Genomic DNA, 8,889 nt, shown 5'->3' on the forward strand with positions numbered 1-8,889 from the left:
ATAGATTAAAAAATATTCCGCACGTAGCTTCACACTCACCTATCAAGTAAAATAGGGGGTGCCAAATCCTGGGCATATAAATTATTGCCCAAGACAAAATTCATCCAGACTGCTCGATCGCTTCTCAGTTCCTTACATTTTTATTCTTTTGAAATTTCTATGAAATTTATTATATTAGGGGAATACTGCAGTCAAACTTCGTAGTCCACATTCGCAGTAATTGCTTTGGCTGGTTACTTGCATGCAATTGCTAATACTTTTCTCAGGTTTCAGCCACTATCAGAGTTTTTTAATGATCTGTATGAAATAAAAATTAAAATGTAGCTTACTCTGGATATCTTTTATATTCTGTAAAAACAATAATTTTCGAAAGTAGAATTGAAGAAAAGGTGTTTTCAATTATTTTATAAATCTTGGCCAGAAAAGGAAAAAAAAAAAAGGTATATTTTAAAGGCCAAACTGTGTTCTTTAAAATGACACCACCAGCAGTTTAAAAAAATGAAAGCGGAGAGATTTATTAAAATACAAAATTTAATTTTTCATTGCTACTAAAAAGATAGTTTTAAAGTGCATTAATTTTGTTCTATGAAGTACGTTTTTAATAACCTTAATGGCTTGTGAATTCTGATTATACTTGAAAATCTCCTATCAGACTACTCGAGTTTGAGTCCCGGCCCTAATGTATAGTGATGAGTATTCTGTTTCCAAATGCTGGGAATGCTTCAATGTTCATACGAGTAGTTGTTGATATATAGGGAGCCCTGGGTGCCGTGTGGTCCTAAGTGTTTCGGGTGTATCTTAGTTATTCTGACCCTTGCACTTGGAGGGTTCATATTTTTCTTTATATTGCTATGCGTTTATTCTGTAGTAAAAGAGGTGACATTGTCGTCTAGTGGGAAGAATTGCCCATGCAATGAATTTTATTATTACTATTATTATTATTATTTTATTTTTTTTTTTGAGTTGGTGCAAATTGGTTTAAGGGGACTTTGATTTGTTTAGCGGTCCACGAGCATGTCAACTTTGGTGATGATGGCCGTTTGGGTGTTGGAGGTACTTGTTTGTAGTTTGATTGATTGACTGATTGCAAATAATTAAAATCTGGCGGCGCAACTGCCAGGGTCACATGCCGCCGGACGACAAAGTAAAAGACAAAGCAAAATAAAAAGTGCATATTCATATTAGAGTTAATATCTGTTAGTACGAATAAAACACTGAAAATAATAAAAGAATAGTTTATGGAATATCAATTACTTATAAAAGTGGAAGGAGGCCTGCCTCCTGAAGAAAACTAAAAATATCACGAAAATCGCTAGAGGCATCACCAAGCATCGAGGACAAACAGTAGGCACCATCTGTCCCCTTATGCCTATGGAGGAATCTCTGATGTAGGTCCCCCAGACTCGGACACTCGACCAGCAAGTGACGGACAGTAAGTGGAACAAGGCAGTCATTACAGTACGGCTGAGGTTCACCACTCATCAGGAACCCATGTGTAAGCCGTGAATGCCCAGTGCAAAGCCTAGTAAGAGCCACCTCCAATCGCCGAAACGTAGAGGGAAGAACCCTTGGCACAACCACTCTCTGAAAGATATCTTTTAGTTTATTGTGAGAGACAACATCCCAGTGTCTCTCCCAACACATACAAATCGCGTACCGCAAGTAAGGTGTTACATCAGAAGCAGGAAGTGGGTAGTCGGTTGGGGGCTGTTGAGAAGACGCAGCTTTAGCTAAAGTATCTGCCCTCTCATTGCCCACCACACCAACATGTGCGGGTACCCAGCAGAAGTCTACTCGGCGGCCACGACGGCCAAGAAGAAAAAGCCACTAAAATTGATAAAACCAATGGATGGGATGCATTAAAAGACTCCAGTGCAGACAGAACACTAAGCGAGTCACCAAAAATCACAAAAAAGGATTGGGGGAGAGTAAAAATTATTTTAACAGAATATAAAATTGCAGTCAGTTCTGCTGTATACACTGAAGTAATGCCAGGAAGGCTACTGCCCCTACTAAAGGAAAGGAAGACAACACCAGATCCTACTCCAGTATCAGTCTTAGACCCGTCAGCATAGACCGGGACAGAACCCTCATGAATGGAGGCATGTTCTAAAAAGAGAGACAGGGACACATGAGAGGGAAGTGAGCCCTTTTTTTCAATAAAGGACCTACAGAAAGTAATGCGAGGAAGCAGCCAAGAACCCACCCTTGGGATCCGATGTGGACAAATTGCCAGTCTCGGAACAGAGAGGGCTAACATAACAGACTTGACCCAGTAACCAAATGGCTTTGGGAGATTAAGACCGGTGTCAAAAACAGAAGATCGGGAATCCTGGGAGACGATGGCACAAGAAACTGAGTCTGGAATGCGGTGAAGACGATACCAACACCTCATTAGCAACTGGCGTCGCAAATCCAAGGGGAGTACACCAGCATCCACCAATAAACTCGAAATCGGGGATGATCTGAATGCCCCGGTTGCCAGACACACACCAGCATGGTGCACAGAATTTAACAACCGGAGACGTGCATCTGTTGCAGAGGAGTAGACCTCACACCCACATTCAAGTTTAGGAAGAATAAGAGACCTATGCAAGAGGAAGAGGGTCTGACGGTCAGCACCCCAAGAGGTATGAGCTAAAATCCTCAAAAGACTTCAAGCTTTAAGACAAGCCGCCTTAACAGAATGAATATGAGGAACCCAGGTTAGTCGTCTATCAAACAGAAGACCCAGAAACTGCATCTCTTCCACACAGGATACTCTCCTACCATAGAGATACAAGTCAGGGTCTGGATGAACCCCTCAAAGACGACAAAAATGCATAGCCACTGTCTTTGTTGAAGAAAAATGGAAACCGCGAGTTTCCGCCCAGTCAGAAATTCGATTGAGAGCCAGCTGCAATTTCCTCTCTATCAGAGACATTCTAGACGCGGTGAAGGAAATCAAGAGGTCATTGACATAAAGTGATCCTCATACACCATCAGGAAGTACACTAATGACACTGTTAATGGCTACAGCAGAGTAACACTAAGGATACTCCCCTGTGGTACTCCATCTTCTAGTGCTCGGGCAGTAGAAAGCACTCCTCCCACTTGCACCCTTAAAATTCGGTTAGATAAAAAATGTTGAATAAAAATAGGCAAGCATCCACGAAGACCAAACTCATGAAGAGAAAGTCAAATACCATGACGCCAGGCAGTGTCACATGCCTTCTCCAGATCGAAGAAGACCGTGACCTGGTGTTGGTTAGTGGAGAAAGCCTCAGTGACAGAAGATTCCAAGGACAGTAGTGCATCAGTGGTAGATCTCATTTTTTGAAAACCATACTGGGCAGGGGATAAGAAGTCACCTCTCTCTAAAAACCATACAAGCCTAACATTGACCATCTTTTCCAAAACTTTACATATACAAGATGTCAAAGAAATAGGCCAATAATTCGTTGCCTGTAGGTATCTTTACCTGGTTTGGGGATGGGGATAACTACAGCAACACCCCAACAAGCCGGAAACTCCCCAGAACACCAGATCTTATTAAACACTGAAAGCAAAAACAACAGGGACTCATCAGACAGGTGGCATAAAAAGGCATAAGGAATATTATCATAACCAGGAGAGGAATCATGGTACTGCGACAGAGCCGCCTGGAGTTCAGAAATTGAAAATGGAACATTGTAAGGCTCTCCTCCAGCAGAGGCAAAACTGAAACCACGAGACTCTAGGCACCAACGGTGGCAAGCCGAAGGCGTATCTGCGTCCTTCTTTGACACACTGGCAAAATGATCAGCAAGCAACTCTGCAACAGCAAATGGATCAGCCACAGTTCCACCTGTTGCAGATAAAACAGGAGAGGAGGGAACAGTAAATTTTCCTGAAATTTTCCTTACCCGGTTTCACACCTGGGTGATGGAAGTCCTCGAATTAATGGAGGAAACATAACCCTTCCAGAATGAACGCCTGGCCTCTTTTAAAACCAGCCTCATATGAGCTCGTGCCCTCTGATACACCACCAAATAATGAGGATCCCCAAGGTGATTACGAAGTCGAGAGAAGGCGACTCGTTTGGCTCTCACTGTGGAACTGCACTCTGAGTTCCACCAAGGGACTGGAAGTTTAGGAAGCTGACCCTTCGTTTTTGGAATAGATAACAGGGCTGCTGAGTGCAACACGGTATTGAAATATGACACAGCCTCAGAAAGACAGCCAAACTCTTTGACAGAAAGGGAAATGGAACTTAATTCCCTGAAACGTGGCCAGTCAGTCTTATCCAGAAGCCAGCGAGGAAGACGTGGCTGAGGTCCACCAGCACTAGCGGTTAAAAGTAACGGAAAATGGTCACTGCCATACATGTCTGGCAACACATCCCAGGTAAAATCTAAAACAGCATCAGCTGAGCATAAAGACAAATCAGTGGCAGTAAAAGTTCCAGTCTGACTATGGAAATAAGTCATTTTATTGATATTGAAAATGCCTAACTCCTCATTTTCCAATAAAGAGGCCAGCATTACACCCCGAGAGTTGGCCTCACTGTTTCCCCATAGCAAATAGTGAGCATTCATATCTCCTAGTAACAGAAAGGGAGAAGGAAGGTCATGAATAAGGCGTTCCAGATCTGCCCTTTCAATAGTAGCACTAGGAGGAAGATAAAGACTGCAAACTGTATACTGTCGAAGAAAAAACATCTGGACAGCGACAGCCTGCAAGGGAGTGGAGATGTCCAAATGACAATATGGAATATCCTTGCGAAGGAAGATAGCACCACCTCCATGATAACCTTGGCCCGGCACAGGATCAGAATAAAAGGCATGGTAGCCAGAAAGGCCGGAAGGAACAGTATCACCTACCATGGTCTCCTGGATGCACATGCACAGAGGAGTAAATTGAGAAACAAGATGACACAGTTCCTCATAGCTGGCACATAAACCCCGACAGTTTCACTGGATGATGAAACCCATAATGGAGGAATGATGATTAAGTGCTGGACTGTACACCTGACAAGCGAGCAGGCTTGGATTTATGCTTATGAGGACCCTTCATAGGAGCCTGCACAGCACCAGAAACCCGCATCCTCTGTCTAACATCTGAAGACAAACGTGAGGATGGGGAAGTAAGTTTTACAACACTCCTTCTTGGAGTGGGCATACCAGTTTGTTTGGAAGGTGGCTTAGGGGCTGTCTTTTGAGGTGTAGGACAGCCATTGCCCCCACCAGAAGCCCCAGAAGTGGAAGTAGAGTCCACAGGACTCGGATCATTTGAGGAGGACATCCTATGCTTTAGATCTGAAGCACCAGCAAGTTGTCCAACATCCCCAGGTGAGGACTGGACCAGCAGTGAACCATCAGCTTCAGCCGTCCCCTGGCTAGATTCCTCAGCCAGTGGGGCAGAGGAAACAGGACAGGGGTCGACACAAGGTTCGACAACAGAGACCTTAGGTGGCCAGTCTTCATGCTCAGAGGACTCTGTTGAACAATGGTGACGTTTGCCAGGTACAGGTGGAGCCTCAGTCATACTGGGTAAGACAGGAGAAGGAGTCCGGTCAATGTGGACGTCTGCCACCACCACAGATGTGTGCAGGCCATCAGCCACCGCAGTGGGGGCGGAAACAGTTGGCGTAGTGGTCGGGCAAACATCATTCTCACAATCAGTACTAATCATGGGGACAGCTTCCTGTAAATCACGAGTTGAAGGAGTGGGTACTGGAATGGTTCGAGGCTGCCTCTGAGATACAGGGCGATGCACTGACGTTCCAGAAAGGACAGAAGCATAAGTAAGAGAGTCTGGGCTCTCCTTTTAGCTTCAGGAAATGAAACCCTCTCACGTGTACGAATGGACTAAATCTCCTTTTCCAGGCAGTATCTTCGACAATTTTTTGAGGAGACAGCATGAGGACCTCCACAGTGATAGCATTGAAGGGGTCCTTTACAATCACTGGTATGACTTAGTCCTCCACACGAGACACAGACACCAAGAAGGCCAGCCTGTGCACGACGACAAAATTTGCTGACATGTCCATACCCCTGACAGTGGAAACACCGTCTTGGGGTGGGCACATATGGCTTCACCGGAAGTGACAGCCAAACCAGCTTCACAGAGGTAGGTAGGGTCAACCTGTCGAAAGTCAAGAAGAGGGTCGGAGTTGGGGTCAGGACACCATCAATTTTTTTCTGTAGTCGCTCAACACATATCACATCATAAGAGCTCAGCTCCTCCAACAGCCGCACCTCTGAGTATCGAAGGAGGTCACAGGAAAAAATCACTCCTCTGCACCTGTTTAAAGTAGCATGGGGAGCACAGTCAACTGCAGCACCAGAAACAGAAGTCAGCACCTGTAATCGAGAGCTCTCCTCTGGGGAGGACACCTCAGTAAGGATGTTTCCATCCCTTTGGGAACAGATCTTAGGTTCCCTGCCGCAAGCTGAGACAATGGCACGGTGCAGATCAAATATGTCAAAATCCAGCATTGTCCCTTTCATAAAAGGTTTCATAACCAGATATTTTGCATATTTTTCCGGCACCTTATCGTCTGAGCCGAACCCCAGAGCCGAATCAACCCGACAAGATCTCTTCCTATTCCCAGTTGAACGCTGGGGCAGAGAAGGAGAGTCCCTAGGGGCCTGAAAAGGCTCCAGAGTGGAAATGAGGGAGCTACATTCTGAAGAATGTCCAGGGACAGATGCAGTGTTGTCACCAGATGTACTTTTAATGGCAGCCATGAAAACAAAAAAAAACTTCATTCCCCCACCCCTCCACCCACCACGGAGCCCAACAAGGGGAGGTCATACGCCAGGGATAAATACCACTGGTGACCCCAGAGGTAGCAGGAGAGTATACGCAGATAACCACCAGGGGACCGGGCAAAGGTAACTCCAGGACAATAGGAGCCACCAGGCTCCCCAGTGCCCACTTGACCCTGGCCAACGCATGACCAGCCGATTGACCTGCTCGGGCCCAACCAGGCCGCCCGTCTAGCCAGAATAAGGGACCAAAGAGGTGTATTGCTAGCTGCAGGGCGCAACGTGCAGCATCGCTCAACCCCCAGGACTCCAGTCTCCCAGCATTACGGGACGCCACGCACGGCAAACACGTGGGGAGGCAACGATCCTACCCTAGATGGCAAAAGGGTAGGGACTAACATCACCAGCAGGCCTCCTCCACCAGTGCTGTAGGGGGTGCTTGGTCCACGAGACTGACAAATCCCGAACCCTACAACAGTAGGCACGCCTCCAAAGTAGGTGGCACTGCCAACCACGCTTCAAGCCCCGCCACCACGTCAAGGTGACCCCCTACAGCTGGGATTTGTAGCTTAGTGGTATTGTTTTGTGTTTTCGGGGCAAGAGGAGTTTGTGGAGAGGCTCAGTTTTGTTACATAGGATTTCTATTTTTCTGTTTTCTTTTTGCTATATTTTGTTGTCTATGTTGCTGTTTGATTGTCTTGTGCAAGTGGAAGAGAGGAGCTGTGTCTTAGTACGAGTACATCACGTTGTTTTATAAGTTGATCACTGTCTGGTGTAAAGATTGAGTTGTATTATATCCTGTTGCCTTGTGGAATATGGTGTTTGTGTTCGTTAAGTGTGATGTTAAATTACATAATGTACCTGTTAATGTTAATGATAAGAATGTTGTTTATTGTGCTGAAGTGTTGCTCTGATTCCTACATCAATTTTGTCCCATCTAGTTTCATGTAGTCTGTGTTAATGATGGTGATCTCCCTGGCTTAGAGTGTATCCTTGCGGCATTGATGATATGAAGACGATCTGAGTGGAGTTCGGGTTCCATCCACCCGAATGTGGTGTACGAATGTGTTGTCACACGTAATGTGATGTGTGGGGAGTAGTGGAAGTTGAGAGCTTGATGTGAGATGTATATTGTATAGGCGTATTGTGAAACGCCACTGAGAATATATAGGTTGATGGACTGTGTCGAGGTCTCCGTGGTTGTTCTGGTTGTGTTTATATCAGGCCTTGCTTTAAGCATTATAAGTCCCAGGCAATGAGTGAATTTGGTGCCAGATTAAGGGGAAGAACCGACATGTGTTTTGCACTGGTACAGACTGGAAGGTGCCACAAGGGAACGGAATATTGATTATGTTGATTAATTGTTTCTGTCCAAAGTTGACAGTCACTAACTTCATTCCTAATGTGATGTCATATTAGAAGAGTGATTGTGTTGTCTTGTTGTTGCTTTGTTGAAGATGGATTTGTGAATGTAAATGATGAGGCTTCCATGGCCATCAGTTCAGTCTGTCCCGATATCCAAGTTATCTCTGAAATGTAGAATCTAGTGTGTGCGCTTGAGAGGTTTGTTTCTTGTAGTAGTGCACTGTGTACTGTACAGGCCTATTGTGTGTATAAAGAAAAGTTCATGTTTTAGTCTTTTGGTGCAGATAGCATCTATATGTAGTTGTACTATGTTTATGTTGTGTGTTCGAAGCGCTGCACATCTTGTATAGGTCTTTGTTGTAGGTGTAGTGTTTGTTCACAGGGACTGAGATGTGGCTGCAATGGTTATCAGTATGGGATTTTGGAGGGGGTAGGAGGAACTGTGTTTGGTGTAACAGGAGTTTTTGTAAATGTGTTGCTCCTGCAACAAGCAACACACCCTTGTTTTGTAGTGTTGTCTGATGTTCGTAAGTGTTGTGCATGCGGTGTGAATCCTTTCTCTGCAAGAGCTGCATCACTATATCCGCCTGTACATTTAGTACTTTTGATGTGTAAAGGCTAAAGCAGGAAAATGTATTGCGTTTGGGGCCCGAGATATCCTCTCAGTGTCTCCGCGATTTGGGAGGAGGAAAATGACTGCCAGAGAGTCACTTCGCTCATTGGGAAAAAAAAAAAAAACGACGTAGTTAGCAATTGCCCTCACGAGGGAGACGGCAGCCCCCCCGACTTACCG

Source organism: Coenobita brevimanus, chromosome 15 (assembly GCF_032717465.1).
Source record: "Coenobita brevimanus isolate Jiangsu-jjx chromosome 15, ASM3271746v2, whole genome shotgun sequence".
NCBI lineage: Eukaryota > Metazoa > Arthropoda > Malacostraca > Decapoda > Coenobitidae > Coenobita > Coenobita brevimanus.